The following is a 23,513-nucleotide window of genomic DNA, read 5'->3' as shown; positions in this document are numbered from 1 at the left end:
TGGAAATGAATGCTGATTAAGCATTAAGGGGACACCTGCACCACTTTTAAATGTTTATTAGAACTTTCATTTCTATATTAATGTCAAAACAAATACAAATATATAGTTCCAATTATTTTCTGATAATTGTAGTGACAATACCATGGTGAGGGACTTTGCAATTACCCTGTAAATAACCTGTTAAAATATCAATTTTACAGAAAAAAAATCACCTGCTTATCGCTAATACTGTATACACACATTGAAGTTCAATCCATCTAGAACCAAACATCCTTTAACAATATACCTTCTTTACAGGTTATGCTCACATTAAATAGTTTCCTTTACCCAGAGTGTACAACTTCAGCATACCAAATCATACTTAAATTATGATAATATGAGCAACACTCTTAAAGACAATGCAAAGTGCTTTTTATAATCCTGACTTTGTTTACTCTGCTTAAAACTGATAACAATACAATTTTATTAAACCAATTTTTTTAGCCAGGTAAAAAGGAAACATTACATATAAATATTATGTTACATTTTATTTAGTCAAAAAGTAGTGTTACTGACTGGATTTATTTAAAGATAAATACTGCTTTTTTCATAACCCATAGTGCTCTTTGAATTCTTAGTCTTGTACATCAGTGGTCCCCCAACCTTGCACATTGCGGACCACTGAATGCACTCAAAATGTGCCACTCAAAGGGGAAGAAACTTTCCCCGAGAGTGACATCATGATGCCAGTACCCGCTCACTCTTCCATCACAGGACTGAGCCAGAGACACAACCCGCCCACCGCCCTGAGCCTGTGATGTCCCTGGGAGACATTTGCATTATGTGTAGGGTCAGCAGTCCAAGGGCTTCGAGCAGGCTGGGAACAAATGGCTGCTTTTTGTAATAGTTAAGTACTTAAAAACATTTGAAAAAATCACAAACTTCTTCCCACATATAGTGATGCTTTAAACAACAGTACTCTGACCTGGATTTCTTCTCAAGAGCAGTTATCAGCAACAGAATTCTAAATATATGATCATCTTATTTTGTATCAGGTTCCATGGCAACCTGCAATGCTGACACTGTTTTTTACAAGGTCATAACTATTCCAGTGCCATTCTTCATTGTACAACAGATAAGGAACCACTGCAATAAGTCAGTTCATTGGGATCATCATATATTTTTATTATTGTAGGCACTAATGCAAACTACTATTTTATTGATAAGTTGTGTTATTAACCCTGATCCAGCAATCTTGGAATGTATTTCTAAAAAAAAATTTGTTCTTGGAAAATGTTTCCGATTTTGGATCAAATACATTCCAAATTTGTTTGATCACCCAGGTTCTCCCATGATAGCCTATCTTCTCCAGGCTTGAAGAAATTTCATAAATCAAGCCCATAGTCCTATCTATTGTTCACCAATTTACCAGACTCTTACTCTGGTTGGTCAGTAAATGATGGTAATTGAACAAGCAGTAGCATCAATCATAAACTGTGAAATATTTTAACCCAATATAAGTTATCTTCACACAAATGTTCAATGCACTACAAAAGATTTGTAATGGACGATCTTAAAGTCTTATACATTGATATTTCATAACAAAAATGCATTTTCTTTTCTACTTCAAACTGCTCTATTCTCTGATTTTCTTTTACAGCTTGTAGAACCAAAATTATTTTTATTAATTGTCATGTACATACCAAACCATTATCATACATCAACAATGATTAAAAAAACTTACCTGCCTAGTTTTAGGCACTCAATGTGATAAAAAAAGCATACTCAAACTGTTGACAACATTGATAATATTTCATTTTTTATGCTTTAGTGAACTGACCCTTAAATTGTGTTATCTTGCTGGTGACAGTCACTTGTCATCTAACACTGTAGGATTAAAAAAATTAAAGTGTATCTTCATAATAATGTGTCAATTTAATCATGACAAGTTCTATTTTAAATGCAACTTCAGGCTCATATTTAAAAATAATTTATTCCAGTTATGTATTCAAAGAAAAAGTCCTTGTCAGTCAATGTATTTTTATTAAGCAACCAGCATTTGTACCTGGAGGGTTGGCACTTCAATCAATCATGGTAAGTTCCCCTAAAGTCATACTTAATGTAGAACTTCCGGCAAGCTTAAAACCAAACTTTAATCCAATTATCCAGTGTCCATAAAACTTGATGCATACATAGAAATAGAATTTGTAAGTGAAGGGTCAGTATTCAGAGTAAGTTGGGCTGTATTTTTTTGATCAGTATTTGTCTGATGAACAGTGAATGTGTTTACATGGGAGGGGACAACATGGTTAACTTAATCAGTTTGCCACTGTCTCTATAGTGTCTAAACAGTAGCCTAGTGCAGAAGATATGTCTTACTATCATCAGTCAAACTGGTAGGTAACACTACAACCTTAAAGAGGTGAAAGGGCGTAAATCTCTCTACAAAAGATTGCTTTTGGCTTTCAAAAAAAAATAATAAAAAACATATCAATATGAGTCTAAGAAGGATTTCATGTATCTACTGGCCACAAATTGCTTTCTGTGCCTGGTGTCCATCAATGGGCATGGCTACTACTAAAGCACCAGGGATGAACTCTAATTAGGAACATACAGAAGGGGTTATGGTACACAATATGACATCCTATGGCAAACAAAGGTAAGCAGTGGGGAGACAAGATTGTTTTTAAAAACAAAAGTTGAAATAGCTTTGCTTGTGCATGCTACATTCAGACATTCCCCTATTTCTTTGTATTGCTGCATGGCTAGACCTGAAGGTAGATTTGAATAGTTTTGCATATGCACAATTAAGTTTTCAGGAAAAACATCAATGTTACACATCATCTTAAATAAAAAACTGACATTTTTTGTAAGATTGAGCAATTCAAACTAAGAATATGGTGACAATGTATAACCAGAGGTAAAGTACCATTTATCCGAACCATCAGTAGATTGCAAAGTATGGGTAGTGTAAGTTGAATGCATATCTTATCTGCTACAAAAAGGGTTTGGTCCTGCTCACTCTTGTCTCCACTCTACAGCACTCTACAGCCTTGTTTTTCTCTCTTTGTCAGTTTTTTGGTGATTTACCCTAACACACTTTTTAGAAGACACTTTTTCAATGGAATGGAGTGCCTTCTCGTGAGATTTCCCATTTTCTGGTTTCCACATGAATTTACCTAGGAGAACAGTGACTCCACACCCCCCCCCCCCCACCACCCCCCCCCAGGGGACCAGGAACTGCCATCTTCACCTCTTCTCCCTGGTACTTCTTCCTACGTCACCCAAACCAAGAGGCAAGATCACATGACGTAGGTTGTAAAAAAAAACTGAGCATGTGGGAGATTGGCAAATTTTTCTCCCCTCGCGAAAAGGCTCCTTCTGCGAAAAGGGAGCACCCAAGAGCCTCCTGGGATGCGTGACGTAGGTATCCCTGGAGGCTTTGCGCTCACATTCATTCTCGATCACCTAGGCAATCGAGAATTAGGGGGCGGTGCTGCACCCTTTTTTAAAAAAAAAAGGGTGTTGCACTTCAAAAACAAAAAAAAGTTTTTACCTTACCTTTTTAAAGAGTTTTTACCTTACATAAAAGAGTTGTTTCCTTTTAGAACACACCCAAACAAATGTTTTTACTAAGGTTTCACTGGCAGTAATCATATATGAATAAAAACACAAACAAGATACATCTCTATAAAGTAATATTTTGCACATCATGTTTGTAATAAAAAGAACCTTTATGTAAGATTAGAGATCTCTATGTAGCAGGTGTGTATTGCAATAAATAACGTTTGCGTTAAAGCACCATGGCTTGTCCATATAATCGCAGAAAGTTACCACATAGGGTGTCTAATTACAAATAATAGGTACAGCATTAAATATCTATTTACACAACAAGCGTCAAAATTTGTCCAAGCAAAATTCTACTTAAATTCGGCCAATTCAATAATTACGGTATATATTTTCATGGGATTTCACGCAGAAATTTGATAGTAATGGCAATTTGTTCAATTTGCATTGAAGTCTATCACAGATTCAGCTGGCTGCGGAAATACCAGAGGGATTACTGTACAAATACTCCAAGGGTTCCATGTGCTATTACTGCACTACCAGGGATCTGTCATTTAGCGTATGTGTGTTCATGAGAGCATTGTTATTCTTAGGTCCTCATAATTAAGATTTCCTGGGCAACATAATTAAAGATGGATTTGATTCTGGAGAAATCCAATATATGTAAGTAATTAGTATGTTTTTTTTTTTTTTTCATTCAATGATATTTTCACAGTGTTTCTCTACTATCAAAATATTTACTTTTCACTTTTTGAAAAAGGGTAAGGAATATTATTGTACCCCTTTACTCATTTTTCTTATAAGGGATGGATATGTGGAAGCCTTCCTAATAAGGGGGCTTTGAGATTAGAGGAAAAAAAAACCCCGGCACAAACAATCATTTTGGGGGTCCAGATGTGAGGTAAAGGTTCTGTTCTTCACAATGGGGGGGAATAATGGTGAGGTAAAGCTTGGTACAGGAAGTACAGGAAGAACTGTACTTCCTAGTACAGGAAAGTAGTAAAGTACAGGAAGGATAGGAGTATGCACTTGCTGTCCTTCTTTTGTTGCCCATCCAAGTTTCATGCCTAGAATAGATCTGGTATGAATGATGAATTTTATTTTTAAAATAAAAAAGATGGTATTTTAAGGCTACGAATATTTACATTGTTACCTTTGTAAATTTTACAATCATAGACTTCAATTAAATTAAAAAAATAATAGATTAAACATTTTGTTTCATTCTTTACTAGAACCTTTACCTAAAGTACACATTAGGTGTACAAGCTCTTCTGGCTTTCATTTAGTTTTACATTGTTACCGGGAACCTGATATTCCATGACTCAATAGCGAAGCCCTTTCCACTGCCATTCCTGCTACAGAAAAACCTTTACCGGTCATTGAAACAGATTCACTTGATACCGCATGGGAGTTCATAGTCATGTCCTAATAACAAAGTAAAAAGAATGCTAAAGGAATATCGAAGATGTTTCTTTTGTAATAAAGGTAACATCAGACATTTTGGGGCCAATTTAATAAAGCTCTCACTTTCATCAGTGAAGTTGGGTGATCCAGCAAACCTGGAATGAATCTGGCCCAGGATTCAAAACATTTTCTGGCAAATAGCAAATGACTTTGAAGAAATCCATTTCAGGTTTGCTGGATCACCCAGCTTCACTGATGAAAGTTTATCCTCTACAGCCTTGGCGAACTTTAATAAATCGGGCCCTCTGTGTTGGCTCCTCTTACGCAGTACACTTTAAAAAATGTTGGAATGCTGATTTACTTTAAGGATCCTGTGGTGTAATTCCCGCTATCCTGCTTTAACATATGGCCCATTTTTATTTTCATCAGTAAAATCACTCATTCGTAAAATCATTTTTTACTGAAATGTGTTCTACTCGTTTGTTTTATTTGTTTGCATTTCCTAGATTTACCACTATATTAAACAACACTTCCTTATCAAATCTTGCCTTAATCTATTCAGCTAAAATAATTTATTCAGTACCATTTCCTACATCCCAATACAGTCTGAGATACATCTTTGCATCTCTTAATACTGTTCTTTTGTGTAATAGTCTCATGCGGCTATGCGGTTACTTTTATACATTCGGAGTTTTAGTACTCTAAACCTGTATTAAGCATTAAACATTCATTTTCAAATATCAATTTACATATTTTTTATTTTATGAACACAATATTTTTGCTGCTCATGAATGCTACTCACATAGCACTGCCTACAAACTGCAACTGCACTTTGTTTAAGATGATTTGGTAATGAATTAAAGTAAGCCCAGTAGGAAGATAGAATATAACTGGGTCGTTTATATTCCATATTTGAATAAATGTGTATATTCCCAAAGCATTATATACAAGATTTAGTGAGCTTCTTTTTGCAGTACTAGAATAAGGCCTGAATGAACTAGCAATCCTTACTATTTAGATAGCTTTACTACCACTGCTGTAATTATAAACAGGTGATCACCATAATCACCAATTTTACTGATCTCCCGATAGCATTCACCACACCTAGGCCAGAATGGGTATCTTTGGTATTTGTTTTTAACACCTTGAAAGCTTTTTTGTCACAACCTGTGGTCTAATTGAAAAAAAAAGATGCCATGTATGCCACTTTCAACTATGGACATCAGTTACCCATTTAAGTAAACGGAGTTTCAAATTAGTCCTTAAGTGTATTATTGTATGGCAAACAAAGTATTGTATGGCAAACAGAAGGACACAAAATCTGCATTCCCTCTACTAATCTGATGTTATAAAAATCACTTTCAGTACTTACCATTTCATCAGGATATTGACTAATATGCATGTTTTCAGAATTTAAATTACTAATGGCATATGCTCCCAATCTTCTACTGGATTTGTTCATCATGATTGGTCATGCTGGAATGGTGTAACTCCCACACATACACTAAGGCATGCTGAGGATGTACACTGGGCTACATATGTGCAACTCACTGTACATTTAGGTAAAGATCTACCTGCCAGCATTTTTTATTCAAAGTTCCCCTTTAAGTTGCATCTAATTATTGTATATGGTGGGAGAAGTCTCATAAAGACAACTGAATGTCAAATATTGCCGACCTCTATTAGTTCAATAGGAATAGAAAAGGAAATCCCATAGATGAGTTTGAAAAAAAATGGGTTTTGAGGGCCACAGATTTGTACCAAACACATTGGTATTTTGGCCCTCAAAACTCATCTTTTTCTTTTGAAATTCATCTATGACATTTCCTGAAATATCAATACCTTGTAACAATTATGGCCAACATCCAGACACCTATACAGCATAATAGCTTCCTAAATGTGACAAAAGGATATGCCACAGATAGATGAGAACAGAATGTTAAAAACCTCTAGATAGATCTACTTCACTAAGACATGTTCCACTTCCATCAGCAAAAGCTGACTTGAGGAGCGCTTAAAGGAAACTTGTACTGAGAGGTATAGGAAGACAGCTGGTGCTGATCTCCTAAAATGCTAACTGTCTTGCTGATCCATTAGCTTTAGTATTTTCTGAGGCACTAACCCAAAACAAGTATACAGATCAGATGTCTTGCCTTCACCCTACCTGAATGTGGAACTAAAATCTTCTTTTAAAGAAATTGCTAGCAGTTAGTTTTTATGGTATGCCTCCCAATTTCTTCTAATTGTACACTGAATTGTGCACAGATCAGTATACAATATTTGCATGGGTGCTAGAATTAGGTAACTCTTGTGTGTATATGTGCTAGTTACATCAACCCCGGCTGGCAAATGAAGATTGCTGATCTGGTAGTAGATCAGAACAAAATTCCAGCTGTGGCAGTAAAGTAACAAGGGGAAGGAAGAAGGAGACTGTTTGGTGCCATACACGTAAATTATGGAAAGAGCCTTGGGGGTCTAAAAAAATGTAGTTCTCCTTTAACAAGCTGTATGTTTCCAGGCCAGAGAACCTAACACAGAGCTGCTGGAAAGTAGCATATACTAACAAAGGCAGGAGTAAATATAGTGGCTAGTATTGCTAACCACTGATCAATTGACGTCAGTATTGCATAAGACACTGACCTGGAGAACATATGCATACCAAGAATTTTAATTTCCTTCTGACTTTCTAATCTGCATACCAGTTCCAGGACACTGAGAGCAAATTAAAGCGCGAAGTAGCACGATCAGCAATAGTCCTTACATAGCTGTCAGTACTAGTTTTCTTTAAGGGAATCTTTCCATTAACAATTCCTTGGTCCCTAGATATAAGGTTTCATTTTACACCATTTATAGCACAGATACAGAGATATAATTCTCCATAGAGCATGTTACAATAATTTAAGCAGCGATTTGTAAAAAGTCAAGGTTAAATGTCGGTATGTTCACACTATAACACCTTTTATTTATATACACAATAGCAAAATACTTTGTCTAGTTTTGGAACGTGTTTTGTCACAGCCCGAGGCTCCAGCATCACAGTCTGTTCCAATTAGGACTGCTGCGTTGCTTTGATTTCATGTATGAAATCGTACTTAATGAACCTCAGACGCAGTATGCACCTTGAAAATATTTTAATTTGACAGCACACAAAAAATGTTGGCTATCTGTGTCAAAATGGAAAATAAATATTTGCAAATATGCAGAACATAGCAAATCTGGTCGGATATCTGATTTTTTAATAAAAGTTTAGATTTGGATGTTTTGTTTTCATAAATATTTTTGGTTCATCAAGTTATTGTCTGTAATAGGGATCTATAAACCTTACGTTGTCCCATTCTATAATACTATTGTTTTTATACAGGCTAGGATGAACAGGTAGGCAGTTAGGTAACTTAAACCACATCAGATAAAAGAGTGGAATGTCAATGGAAGCAAAATACTACTGGTAAACTTTTAACAAGAAGCTTACTACTCTCTTTAAGCCAGTAGTGCCAGGCGTCACTGCAGATCATATACAAATGTAGTGTTAGATGACATGAGCTGTCTAATAGCCTTGATAATGGCAAATGAAAAACACAAAAGTAGTTATAGATGCATTCTAGTATAAAGGCAAAGCACAATGGTTGAAGTTTCAGGATTCTGAGCTTTTGTGTATAAGACAAAGTAAATGTGAAATGTGCAATACCCGTTACCAATAAACCAAATTATAAATCCCTTTATTTAGTAAAAACCAATCTAAATGTTGTGTAGGTTTATCATTCTCTGAATTTAACCTTTAATAAGACAGGTACGTATTACCTCCCTATGCTGCATGGTATACATGCTTGACATTATTCAATTCAATAAAGACTTTTTTTAAGAGCTAATACTTAAGCTGCGTACACACGGCAAATTTTTCTCGCCCGATAATCGGTATCGGCCAATTATCGGGCGAAAATCTGCCGTGTGTACAGTCGGTCGTCGTCCATCGTCCGACGACCGTCCTGGTGGATCCATGGACGATGGACGACGACCGATCCTAATGAAAGGGAAGGGGAGAGCAAGCAGCAGGGTGCCGCTCCGTCGCTCTCCCCCTCCCCTCTCCATAGAGCATGAACGGTGCTGTATGTACAGCATCGTTCATGCATCGTGCAGTCTTTTCTCGTTGGAAAGGATCGTGAAAGATCCTTTCCAACGAGAAAAATTGCAGGTGTGTACGCAGCTTTAGTTAGCAGTTAGCCATGGTAAACACAATGGATTTGGATTGGTTGTCTTGTATATTTCCATTCTTATCTACTTCTGTGTACATAAATTTAGAATAATGGATGTATTTAGGACTGTATTGCAACCCATTGTCCACCAAACAGTAATTGCCCAGGCAAAGCAACTCCAAGGAAAACAAATGAGCTGGAAATATGTGCAGTCTTTTACTGGATGCTGGGTAAACAGGGTACGTCAAAGAGTTTTACAGTCATCTGCTATATTCATTTCAATTAAGGATTCAAAATTCAGCAAATTATATTAAGGATTTAGTAGTTATTAATCAATAGTTACAACAGATGAATGACTGTTGTAAACCCTAAATTCAAGGTGGACATGCAAAAGAAAATATCATGGCTCTTTTCTATTATGATTACTATCCTTTCCTATGCCAATGAAGTTAGTCTTACATTTCAACTTGAAGCTGAAGATAGATAGATAGATAGATAGATAGATAGATAGATAGATAGATAGATAGATAGATAGATTAGATAGATAGATAGATAGATAGATAGATAGATAGATAGATAGATAGATAAGATAGATGATCTTACATAAGTCTTCACAATTACATAAAGTATAGGTAAGGGACATACTTGAATATACTGTATGCTCTTATATATAACTATACTATTTCAAAACCACCAATTTGAGAACATTTATTACAGCTGTGCACAGGAACAATAATATATACTACAGAATCTCTCACCTTGATCTCAAATGGTTTATCATGTGACACATTACATCAGATGTAATTCTTTAAACTACCCCTTACGAAACCTGATTTCACATATAAGGAGAAATGTAATGGCCAGTGAAACAAATTACCAGCAGAAATCACACCAGTTAAGTGATACTTGCCCAGATCAGTAAAATAGGGACATCTTATCTAACACATATAAAGGTCTTTGTCCCAGATCAAACCAATTACTGTGAGTGATGTGACAAGATAACAATGTATATGCTTCTTTATCTGTACTTACATTAGGTCATATGTATCTTTACTGGGAAATATTTTGTTTTTCATCTTTGTAAAATCATAAGGTCAGGGATATACTGCCTGCTTCATGAACCCTGATCTTTATTTTAAGAATTATCAAGATACAGGTTTTGACTACTCTGTACTCTGGTCATTTTCTTTGACTTACATGTATTATGAAAACCTACTAAACTGCATAAACTTTTAAATCCACAATGGGAATTATTAGTAAATAAAGTGAAGGTTTATTTCACTTTGAATACCAAATAATGTGCAATTTTAATAGTTGAAGTGAACATCTCCTTATCACTAAGCTAACTGAACATAATTTTCCAAAGTAAAAAATATATATGTTTAGTAAATCAACCCAAATGTAATTTAAACTTTTTAAAATAATTTAAAAATAAAGTACAAACAGGGCCTTTAATTTAAGAAAATGTGCTGCAGCACTTAATATGTCTATCTGTACAGATTTCCCTAATTCCCAAAATGCTTTATCCTTCTAGTGAAATACACCTAATCCACCTATGAAGTTGCATTAGGGGCTGAGGTCTGTGTCTAGAGAGAAAGACTTACACCTCTGGCCTAGTAGTGACACCATGCTGGGCAATATATAGGAAACCAATGCCATCCCTATTTAAGATGCTATACATCTGGCTGCATTGGAAAGGCATCATGGTAATCTGCTGCATTAGAGGACAAGGTAAAGTTACTATAAATTGCCATATTTGCAATATAATCCAGCTTGTGTATTGTTACACACGCGCATATTCATTGCAAATGACAGAATTAACATTTTATTTCATAAACCACTTTAAAAGAACTCTAAATACCCATATGGATAATATATATACAACAAATAGGTTCACTAGGACACTATACAGCATACTTGTGGAATAACTCCAACAGAATTCCAGCATCATCACATTCAGCTCTCCTTATATTGCAAGCTCATGCTTCTAACGGATAATATGTTATTATATGTAATACAAAAATATGTCTTACAAAAATGAAATTAAAGTGCCATAAATTTGCTAATTGCTAGCCATATAAAAATAAACTTCTTCAAATGAAATTTGTTGTGCTGCCAGGAGACTCCATTTATGATCTTGTGATAGTAGTGTTAAGGGATCATTTTACTATAACACAATACTACTTACATCATTTTAGTACAATTAGGCTTAAACACATAAATGTTGCCTAGGTTTAACTATTATTTAGAGATAAATTTACATTATTAACCGACCCAGTTGGAAAAATACGTAGTGTAATGCTTACAGCCATTTGAGTCTGACTCCGAGCAAAAAAATAAATACAATATATATATATATATATATATATATATATATATATATATATATATATATATATCAGACATGTTTTCTGAAACACTGAAGTTTTCTTCTTGTGATCTAGGTACCCCTGCTATATATAAAGCCAGATCCTTAAAATGAGTGCAGCAGCATCGCAGCCTTTAAAGTCATGCAACACCGATTCTGATTAGATAGAGGGAGCATAAGTATTCAATCTTCTCTTTCCCCAGAGTCCACATATACCTTTATACCACCTCCCACCATCATGTAATCATAGTCATTAGGTGAGTGGGTAGAACTTGTCAGGTTTTTATTGATGTATGTGTTTATCCCTCAATGAGGTTTACTTTAGGGGGGCAGCTAAATTGGATTTTCTGCACTAGCTTTTAAATCTGGTAGGTGGGTTAGATTCAATAAATCAGGCAAACAAGGTAGGCAGGATAAGTGCACCTTATATAAAAATGTTGTGATTCTTAAAGAAAAAAAAGCTGTAGCACCTGAATAGTCCTAAGGACCAAATTATTTTTTACATTTGATCAATGGGGCCATTCTGTATTAACTTTGTCACTTTTGACAACACATTATTTTTCATGGTAAAGTAACTAAATAAAATTAACTAAATGAATGGAAATGAACAAAAAGTACTATTAGCTAGGTACTATTAACTATTCCCTTTTCCCCTATAGCTAGGGGAAAAGGGAAGAAGGTGTTATTTAGGGTTGATTAGATTTTTTTTCAATCTATAGGTACCATTAACTGAAAGCACATGCAGATCAAAGGTCACACTTCTGCTATGTACCAGAGTAGCTATGTATAATTAAAATGAAGCAATTATAACTATAATGTAACTGACATTGACACTGCAGACACTTTTCTGCAAGTGTCAGTTCACACCCGTGTTAGAGAACAAGTCCCAGCAGTCAAAATGACAGCAGGTAATTGTCTGTAAAATTGGGCAGACCTTGAGATAGAGAAAGAGCATGGCGTACAAGTATTTAGATAAAGTGGGGAAACATAATAAGACAAAAGTCCAGAAAAGAAAACATAGATTTATAATTTACAGGGATTTAACTATGTCATAATTTACCTAAAACAGAACAACTTTTAAGTTTAGATATGCCACAAACCTTAGAACAGACTGGATATGACATACAGCATAGCTGGCAGAGGTTGCCCTACACAATATGCAAATTTAATCTGAGCATACTTTTCTACATTTCTCTTACACAACTCTAAAACTATGATTGAACACCTTTGGCGACCAAACTATGATCAGATTCACATTTGGCAAGTGACTGGATTGGGAAACCAATTATATATAATTTTTATAGATTATTATTGTTTCGATGAAGAGAAGCTAGGTACAAGATCTGTCTTCCTGATGCACAAGGATAAATGTTTAAATGAAATCACCATTGATGCTTTTGTAAAGATAGCTATCTTTGGTCTAAAAATAGATTTACTCTTACACCCTAATAATCTCAAACTGAAACAATTAAAACAGACCATCTACTTTTTTTAAAACCCTACCCAACTATCTGGAAAGTCACTTAGTTCATGCCCTAATAGCTTGTAAAGGACATGTGAAAAATATGGTGACTAGGTTCTTAGCACTGGAATAATATGCATATGCAAGGCTGGATTTATACTTTTTGCTCCCCTAGGACAGCTGCCCCCTCCCCACCATTATTAGCCTTTGATGCTTACACACTCTAAACATACCATACGAGCTAAACATCAAAAAAGAGCTAAAGTAGATAGAGAAAAAGAGGGAAGAGCATGCATGAGAGGTTAGAGAGACAGGAAGAGAAGAGGAGAAAGCATGAAGAGGTGGAGAGAAATGAAGGGGGGAAAATCGTTCACGGTCCTCTCTAACGACAAACGACTGCACGATGCATGAACGAGCGCTGTACATACAGCACCGCTCTGCTCTATGAAGAGGGGAGGGGGGAGAACGAGCAAGCCGCACCCCGCTGCACTCTTTCCCCTTCACTTGCATTACGATTGTTAGTTGTCCATCATAAATTGATCCGCCAGGCCAGTCATTGGACGATGAACAATAAGTACTGTACACACACAAGATTCTCGTCCGATATCCGCCCTGAGCCAATTATCGGACGAAAACCATTGCATGTGTGTACGTAGCATAATACTTTACATAACTTTAGGGAATGTACTACCAAAAAAATAACAAGACAGACCTTGATAAAAGAAAACTGAACAAACTATAATATGGACTTAGTTTCACAATGTTTAGGAATAGGTTGTTATGCAATACAAACAATTTTAGAAAACATTACACGCATTTGTTGTGCATTTCAGGCAGTTTGCTTTCATTGCTGCTAATATATCAGAAGTCAGCCATCATCAGTATGCACTATCCAAAAGGCTATGAAAGAAGTGATAGTCAAATTAATAAATTACTTCCATCTATGTAGTTAGTTTCCCAAATATATGGCCAGCTTTAAGTTTGAGCTCTTAGCATTCCATTTCCTTGCTTTTTTTATTCATTACCCAGCTTTGTTTCTACAAGTGTTTTTATTATGTACCTCAAATAGAGGGGTTTTCAAAATAGCATGAGTGTTTGCTTAGCTCATTTTTTGTTTGTGTTATGGATTCAGCAGAACCTGGTATATAATAATGTAACTTGCAAGTGACACGAGATTGCCCAGCCAATGTGACTCCCTGCGCCTGCTTCACAATATTTACATAACAATAAGCTCTGTTGATTTACCTTCACAAGTGAATTTCTTTCTCTTGAAGTTGCTGGTGACAAACAAACCATCAAACATAGAACAAAATCCCTTGTGTATATTTAGGAATGTCTTCTCTTAGATACAGAAACAAATTTAAAGCAAAGAAGTGCCTTGGAGACTGATAGCAGAGTGACTAGAAGGGATCTGTTACACACAAGGTCCTGGACTTCTGAGATAACACCATAAACATTTACCAATTAAAATTGGTGATTAAAGGGGGTACATGATGGGTTGAATGAACCCCTCATAAAATGTTCTTTTCTAAAAAAAAAATCTGAATTAACAACAGGTACTTCCATTAAACAGATATAACAAAAACATTGAATGGTTTATTTCAACAGGGAAAAAGGGAGCAACTCAGAATTTGTTGTTTATCATGATTGAACATGTTTTTTTACATGATGGGAATATTGCTTTAGAAACACAATGCTTAATTCTTTAAATATGTTGATATCTGAATCAGCACATCAGGAAAGAGAAAGAACCAAGTAATGCTGTCCAATTCAATACGGTCTGCTAAAAAAGGGCGTTCATTATATAAGTGCTGGTATATTCAGTAAAACAACACCATAATTGTGTTCTCTCTATTCTTAAAAATGGTGATCAGCTGACACAGTCATCAGTTCTTTGAATTATTAAATAAGTACATGGATGTGGGATGTGTCATTAATTTCCTGCACCCTGGTAAGCCAAGATCATACACCGAGCTACGCATCTGCTGCTCAGTGTTCATTGAATAAGAGGGAGCAAACAGGCAGGCAAATGTGTTTTATTGCAGAAGAGTCCCTAAAGTTTGCTGCAAACTAAGGTTGTGAAAAAGCAAACCCCTACTGATCCCCTACTTGTAGAGATTTACTCTCACATCTCCTGGCATGCTAAGGACCAGAAGTAACGGGAAAACTCACTGATGGGACACAAGAAGAAAAAAAAACTGACAGAGGTTTTAACGGTTCCTTAGCCTAATTCAAAGTTAATTAAAGCTGCATATATAATTTAAAACCTATTCCATGCTTTTTGCTGTCTGTGACCTATCAAGATGTTTCCCCAAATCATCTGTACTTACTAGCACATGTTAATTGCCCTGCATTATACTAAAAAACGTTCACAAAATGGGCACTTAGGTCAATGGGAAAATGGAATTGAAGCATCTTGACTCCACGGGACCTAGCTTGGAACAAAACTTCAGTTAGCATTATATTTTTAGGTACAGTTAACCTTTCCTTCAAACAAGGTTTATTAGCTTGTTTAGTCTAGGAGGTGTTTAAAGAAGAAAAATATTTACTTTATTTCCCGCGACCCGCTATCTGGTGTTTTCTCCTGTTCTACTCTCAATATATGGGCAGGCCCTCAATGCCCTCATGTCATGTAGGGCTCTATCTGGTGCGTGGTGATTTAAGAAAGCACATTGATAAGAATGCTAGGCCTTTCTAACATCATCCCAGCACAGCCCTGCACTCTTCATGAGGATGTAGAGGGCCTGCCAAAATCCTGAAAGAGGAACAAGGAGGAACACCAGTTGGCAAGAAGCAAAGAATACAGTGAATTTTCCTTACTCTACATACCTCCCACACTAAATAAATTATTAAGCCTTGCTTTCTATGGGGGAGGGTTGCTGTAGACTTAAGTATAGTGTCAGATTGTGTTTTTACAAGTGACCAGCACCCACCCCTGGCTTGTTGTTGGGGCAAAAGATTACCCCCTGAAAAAATGGTAGCTAGGGAAAGTGATGGTAAAGAGGGGTTTCTTTGATGACAACAATGAACCCTGGCTAGATAATGTAACTACTTGTAGTCATTATTGAAGTCCCATGTAACAGGCTGGCAATGCAGAAGCACAAGGATAGAGAACAAGTATTTGATCAAAGACCTTAATAGCAGGATCATATGGTAATTTATTTTTAATTAGCTGCTGATTTAAAAATATTGATAATCACTTTTAAATTTATTTCAACATGTTAGAGGGTATAAAACATTTTAGTGGTTGGGTTTACATCTAGTGTGAAGTCAAGACATAACTGACAAACAGGAAAAGGGTGTCAATTCTGACAATGACAAAAAGGGTGCAAAGGCCTTTGCTATCCTCTCCTATTTGACAACCATAACCAAGCGTTAAGTTTTTGATAGGATAACCATAACCACGCACTAAGTGTAAGAAAGGAAAACAATAACCAAGCACTATGTTTATGATATGACAACCATAACCAAGCGCTAAGTGTATGAAAGGACATCCATAACCAAGCACTACGTGTATGACAAAAAAACCATACCCATGCGCTAAGTGTATGAAAGGACAACCATAACTAAGAGCTAAGTGTATGATAGAAAAACCATAACTAAGCACTAAGTGTATAATAGGACAACCATAACCAAGCGCTAAGTGTATGAAGGACAACCATAACTAAGTGCTAAGTGTATGAAAGGACAACCATAACCAAGCGCTAAGTGTATGAAAGGACAACCATAACCAAGCACTAAGTGTATGATATCACAACAATAACCAAGCGCTAAGTGTATAATAGGACAACCATAACCAAGCCCTTAGTGTATGATATGACAACCATAACCAAGCGCTAAGTGTGTGAAAGGACAACCATAACCAAGCGCTAAGTGTATGATATAAAAACCATAACCAAGTGTTAAGTGTATGATATCACAACAATAACCAAGCGCTAAGTGTATAATATGACAACAATAACCAAGAGCTAAGTGTTTGATAGGACAACCATAACCAAGTGCTGAGTGTATGAAAGGACAACCATAACCAAGCGCTAAGTGTTTGAAAGGACAACCATAACCAAACAATAGGTGAATGACAGCTCCCTCACCCCAAGAAGATACCCTCATCTAGGGGCTCATATCAAAGAGTGGTATTTTCCAGCATTTGGCATGTGTTTCAGGGTGCACATCAGATATCATTAGGCAAAATACCATTGACAAGGATAGAGCAGTACATATGAGAATCCAGAGGGCTTTAGGGCTGCACTGCGCTTCTTTGGACTCATCATATCCTATTTAGGTGCATTTGAACGGAAGGCAAAGCAATCCAAACACAGCCTATTCTCATCAAATGTCAGATTTTCCATTGAAACCCAGCTGCATGCATTCAAATGGAAAATGCATCAATTGAAAGAACGCCCATTGACATGAACCCTTGATTAGTACAGCAGTAAACAGCCCCCTGTACCTATTTCATAGCTTTGATTGCTCTTTATGGCTCTAAAGAGAAAACAATCCTAGCCCTTAGTATGTTGTAGAAAGATAAAGCTCCCAAACGATCAAAGCTACCTACCTCTTTGTTTTCCCATAATCCCTCAAGGTTGGCACTTCCATTAGCTGATAAACCCTCATTGCCCCTATAAACCAAAAAGAGTCAACCTTCCACTGACAAAAGCTTATGTAAAAGAAATACTTCATAAAAAGACAAGCATTCTTGCAGAGAAATGCAGCATTCATTTGTCAGGAACATTCTTACCATATGCAGAACGCAAAGGCAATGTCAAAAAAACGGATATATACTGAGGGATGAAGATTTTTACACTAGGATATTTTCTGCTGGCATTGGCATGATTTGAAGGAAGACTTGCTGTCAACTTCAGCTACTGCAGAGCAGTACATGATAAATGTATGGTTTGTAGAAAGTGACAGCAGCTCCACAACCACATATTCTGCCCATGTTAGAAACGCATTAATGAACTTGATTACGTGAAAAACAATTGTGATAATTTTGCAAACTGACAATAACGTCTTTCTTTATTCATGTAACGTGCGAGATTGGTTTTTACACATTGCTTTTTCATAAAGGAAAGTTTTGCCGGTGAGTTATATCAACTTGACAGAGAGAAGGTATCAAAAAATATTTCTCATTTATATAAAAAGATACATTATGATTTGGAAAATGCTTGGTTATCCTTGGCACATTCCATTTTCCTACATAGCTTATAAGTAATTCAAATATGTCAGCATATCCTAATCACTTTGAAAAAGAGAGAACACTTTCAGATATTGTTTGTGTGTTCCTTACAGAACATTTTTGTTTAGCTGGACTATTTTAAATTATCCAGATTAAGCAGAAATGTCTATTCAGATCAGGAAATGTGAAAAGTGACACCGCACATGCAGCATTATCGGCAGTGAAAGAACCTTACATAAATATTCAAACGTAATGCTATAATAATTATCCATGTCAGTATGCTTTACCCTGTAGTCCTTCATATAACGCTCTCTCTCGACTCTGCCAAGCATCCTGAATAAATGTAAGACAACAACAGCGCTAGACTTGTATTGGGAAATATGAGCAGATTCCCACTAGAATATAAGACTCACCACAATAATCATTGTATAGAGAATAAAATCTTAATAGAAATATAATGCTTAAATTATTACTTAAATGAATGACTGCTAAGAACAGCCAATGCTTAATTGGCTCTGCCCTTGTAGCAGCAGAACCAGTGACTGCTAATTGTAACTTCCAGTGTCCATACATGCCATTAACACACATTAACCAATTGAATCTTTGTCCTTTTGTCCTTGTAGTCAGAAGATTGTGGCTAGGCATAAAGATTTATTAGGCTTATGGCTAGCTTTGAAATCCTAAACAAAAACCCCTGTGTATATTAACATTACCAAGTCAAACCTAAAGGATAAGACATATAGGCATTGGTTTTTTGGCTTTTTTTTGTATTGCTCAAAAAAGTAAGACCCTGTGCAATAAATACCAGCATACATACAGTGGTCGAACGCACATTATGTCATTATACATAGATCATTTAAAATTTTAAAGTACTAGTAAAGAATATATATCACAAAATGTAGACATTCCATGTGCCAAGATGAAAGAAAGCACACCATTTTAGAAATGAAGACAGTTCATTATCTTGCAAATTAAATTTTAAATAAGCAAAGTAAGACATGACATTCTCATTGACAATCAAAAGAAAAGATTTATTAGTGAGCTAACATCTGCCTACAGACTGCAGCCAACGTGTGTGTGTTCATTTAAGAGCACACTTGGAAAGCTTTCCAGATACAGTTACCTAGAGATTTTACACTAGCACTTCCCATCTGACAGAAATCAGCCAGCTGGGTCTGATGAATAATGGTAGAAGGCAGCTTGCATCAGTTGATGATTGAATTATACATTGCGGAAAGGACCAAAAAAAGTCATTCCAGCAAGGAAATTTCTCAAATACACAAGAAACTCTTTTCCTGTATTTACAGTAATATGTATGTGGTGCATACATGTATCTTTTTGTCTTTCCATATATAAAGCTGAAGAGACATTTGTGTGTGTCCTCAAATGAATATCCAAGTGCAACAGTAGCATTCTTCTTTATGATGTCCTGTGTTAGCACCTATTGCCCCCATGCAGCGTTTTCCCCCCCTTTCTTTCATTAGACAAATTTTTTTTCTCTTTTAATGTACATAATAGCAATATATTTTTTTGAAATATACAGGAAACATTTATTCATGTATGCCCTCCATTTCCATTTTGCACCTAGGTGCCAGTGTGTAAATCTCCATCCTGTGTAAGTTTTAATATGCAGCTCTGCGCTGATACCAAAACGTCCCATACAGATCCAGGAATAGGAACGGAGATAAGTAAGCACAAGGGGACCAAATATATTCCAGTCCACACACATTTTCAATTTTTACACCTGTGAATGAGAAAAGGTGGAATTTTTTTTTCAAAGTTCACTTGCCTATACCCCAAATTAATTATGAGACAAATGAGTGGCCAATGCATGATGGGTTGGCATACAACCCAGATCCCCCTAATTGGCACACGTGAACCGGGGCGGAGCAGAATTATAAATGTCCTCATCCCATAAAAGGAATATATAATTCCATGTTTACAACATAAGTGGCCAGTAAGGGGTGTACATATTAAACAAGACAATTATAATTCCATTATTTCAGAAAGTTACTTCTATACCAGCAAGGCATCAATAAGGGAATTATTTCCACAGATAGCAGTCTAGTGTTTTGGGGTGTTACCAAGTCAGCATTTTAAGCACAAAGCTAAAGAAGCGGCAGATGTCACACAGTTGACACTTGCAATCAGCGGCAATTAAGCAATCACCGGGCTTTTTATCCAAGCATGTAAAGTATAAAGAAAAAAAAAAGAACTCAGTGCAAGAATGAGCAGAGCCAAGTTGTTGAGTATTGTGTGGCTCTGCCCAAGCATAGCAGCTTAGGTGATGTGGTCCCTTGGTCATTGCAGCAATGAATATTTCATACAGGTAAGGTGAATGGGAAATGAATATGGGGCAATATGCTAAAAAAAAATATGCAATGTCTATAATACCAACTGTCCTTGTGTGCTTTTATTACCTTTGCACATCTAGTTACCTGTGCATCCTAAGGGGACCTCCTAGAACAAGTTGTATAATTCAGACAAATATATAATCCATATGTGTGACTTACCTTGAAGATGGGTGTCCTTCAGCTGTGCTTCTTCCTGCAAGGAATCACACTCTTCCCTTGCTCATAGACTGAGACAGCAACACAAAAGATGTGTGCAGAGGAAGAGAAGAAGAGGGATCTGCTTGTGTGAGCTGATCTTTATTACATACAGCTGCCTTAGAGCCCAACACACAGAACACAGAGAGCAGGGCGTCCTCCCCAAGCAAGAAGCTTCATCAGCCCCCCCACACTTTAAGTTGTGGCTAATAGAAGAGACTGAGCAGGGATGAGAGTGGAGCATCAGCTCACTGCAGCCTCTCAGGCATCCCTCCTGAGCAAAGGCAGGACCCAGCACACATCTCGCAGCCTATTGGCTCCCTGCTCAGGATGCTGCCCTGAATATCCAATCTAGCAGCACAAATCCATCCTGCATCGCCCATCCCATGCATTACTATCCCCAGATGGGCAGGGGCCAGGAGGAAGGAGATCCCTGCGAATGACAATCAAGGACACCGTATGGACCAGCAAAGTGACCCTGGCTTACTTTACAACCTGTGCACTGGGGGAGACATCTGACCTCAATATGCCCCAATGCAGCCTTCTGGGGGGGGGGGGGGTTATCCTCCAAAAATCATGTGGGGGATGGTGAGCAGGGATGCTGAATCTTCAGATCACAATCCAATACTGCTTCCATAATCTGCATCTTTTTTATTTTACAATGTGAAAATATTTTATGTTTAATGTGTGCCAGTATGAATATTATAATAAAGGGTGTAGGTGGGGGAGGTAGGCATGAAGGAGCTGGCCCTTATTTTAGGCAGGGTCCCCCCAAGCAGGGGGTGCAGCTGTAGTTAAAGCTGAGACATTGCAGTCAGCACTCTATCTCCCTGGTGCTGCAGCTGACACCCAAGCTGATGTGGGAGTGGAGGAGGGGCTGTAGGGAAATGAACAGAAGCTTTTAACTCTCTCTGTGCCAGCACTGCTAGCTGCTGGGAGTTTAGACAGATGGTTACATTTCTTTCTCTCTGGAACTCCTGCTTTGTTACCTAGAATGGCATCATTTCCCCAACCCCCCATTGATCCTTGTTATCCTGGTGTTCTCTGCTAATATGTCTTTAAAAGCTATATATATATATATATATATATGCTATATATATATATATATATATATATATATGTGTGTGCTGATCAGCTATGGGCCTCAACGCTCCCTTAGGGAGATTTGTTCTTCTGTACAATGTAGTGACACTGCTGCATTTTAGTAACCTGTGTAAGCACAATGGTAATTATAGTTTGTGATGTGCTGGGAATATGTAGGAAGCCATGCAGATCAGAAGTCAGATACAACACTTCTTTTCAATGACCTGACTTTCAAAGGTATTTGATAATATTGAAAAGTAAAAACTAAAATTGTGAGCATGCAGGGTTTTGATTGCAGAAGGGACAGGCAATGTCTCTTCTGTAATAAAACATAGCTGCCTGTTCACAATCTTCTTTTCTAAATACATTGAGCACAAATGCAGCTTAGTGCAGGATGCCAGATTATGATGGGTGATCTCCCTTTGCTGCCAGGACTGAATCAACCCCCGCACACATGCGCAGGAGTTACGTCATCCCAGTCAGACCAATCATGATGGCTGAAGATCTGACTCCCAGAATAGGAGCATAGGAAGATGAAAGCATCCATGCCTGGTGAAAGTAAAGTAAAGTGTGTGAAATAAAAAAATTGAGATCTGACAGGTATGTTTACTTTATTGCAAAAGTGACATGGACTGTCCCTTACAAAAATTCCTACCTGGTTGCAATTAAATTTTTTAACATTTTGTTTCATATGAAGAAGTGCAGTTTTTTTTTTGTTTAAATTGCACATTCAACAATTTTAATAGCAATTTTAATTATTTTATACCTGGCAGATGTCAAACTGTAAATGTAGCATTAAATAAAAGAGCAGATGCAGTGATGATAATATTTATCCAGTATCTATTGTATGCATATGGAAACCATGCACCCTCCTCATGCTGCAACTTGCTCTTTCTTCCCTAATACCCCTAAAGACCTGGCTGTAATTCATGTGCCATTACACCAATGGGCATGGCTCCGCAAGGGGAGTACCCTAAGATCAACAAAAGAATATATCTAGTAAAGTTTTGCTAAGTTCAGTAGTTTATAGCAACCAATTAGATTGCAGTTTGCCCACATCAGGTCAGTAAAAGTATCATTCTGATTGCCAGAGGTTTCTGCATTTTTTTTTCCTATGTCATGACCTAGTTCTTGGCATTCATTATTTGTACTATATATTAGCTCTATATCATGACAGCTGTTAATTGGAACCCCACTCTTATGATATCACCCCCTGTCCTGACTTGGCTTCATCACTTTAAAATATTGATATCCACTCTGACCTTGTCTTATGTTCAGATTTGGATATTCATTTTTTTTGTAATGCCTGTTGTTTTTTTTTCTTGCGATCTGTTCAGTCTCTGCCAGGGTGACCTTTTCCAAAAGTTATGTGCTATTACTATCTTTTATCAGAGAAAGGCAATACACAAAGCAATTTTCAGCAATTTCAGCCAGCTTCCTATCACAAAAACAACCAAATAGTTTAAGACAACCTATCATAAACAGTTTTGATGGATCCCAGTTTCCAAAACACTGGTGGAAGGTTTTGCTGATCTATATGATCTATTTATTCATGTTCTGGTGACTTTTTATCCCTTTCTGTCCTCTTGACAATGGCCACTATGACAAATAGAGAGAGTGGCAAGGGCCCAGCCAGGGCACAGACAACAAAATACGCCTAACAGAATTTACCACCTTACACTCTTTTCGTTTTTAGTTGCCTTTAAAAAGGTGCTTGATTGTCTAAAAATGACAT

The 23,513-nt window shown here is 36.8% G+C and overlaps 1 protein-coding gene across 3 annotated transcripts in view; it reads right to left on the bottom strand.

The window, feature by feature from the left end:
* Nucleotides 1-20,965, bottom strand: part of SYT1 (synaptotagmin 1) — a 285,194-nt gene extending 264,229 nt beyond the window's left edge. For 2 of the 3 annotated variants that reach the window (XM_072401412.1, XM_072401413.1), the window contains exon 1: nucleotides 20,660-20,964. The gene's annotated coding sequence lies outside the window, so the exon portion shown is untranslated. Of the gene's footprint in view, nucleotides 1-20,659 lie in introns of all 3 variants that reach the window. The other variant, XM_072401415.1, reaches the window with a different exon arrangement.
* Nucleotides 20,966-23,513: the final 2,548 nt, after the last annotated feature.

Source organism: Pyxicephalus adspersus, chromosome 2 (genome assembly GCF_032062135.1).
Source record: "Pyxicephalus adspersus chromosome 2, UCB_Pads_2.0, whole genome shotgun sequence".
NCBI classification, from domain to species: domain Eukaryota; kingdom Metazoa; phylum Chordata; class Amphibia; order Anura; family Pyxicephalidae; genus Pyxicephalus; species Pyxicephalus adspersus.
This window is presented reverse-complemented; position numbering and strand designations above follow the sequence as displayed.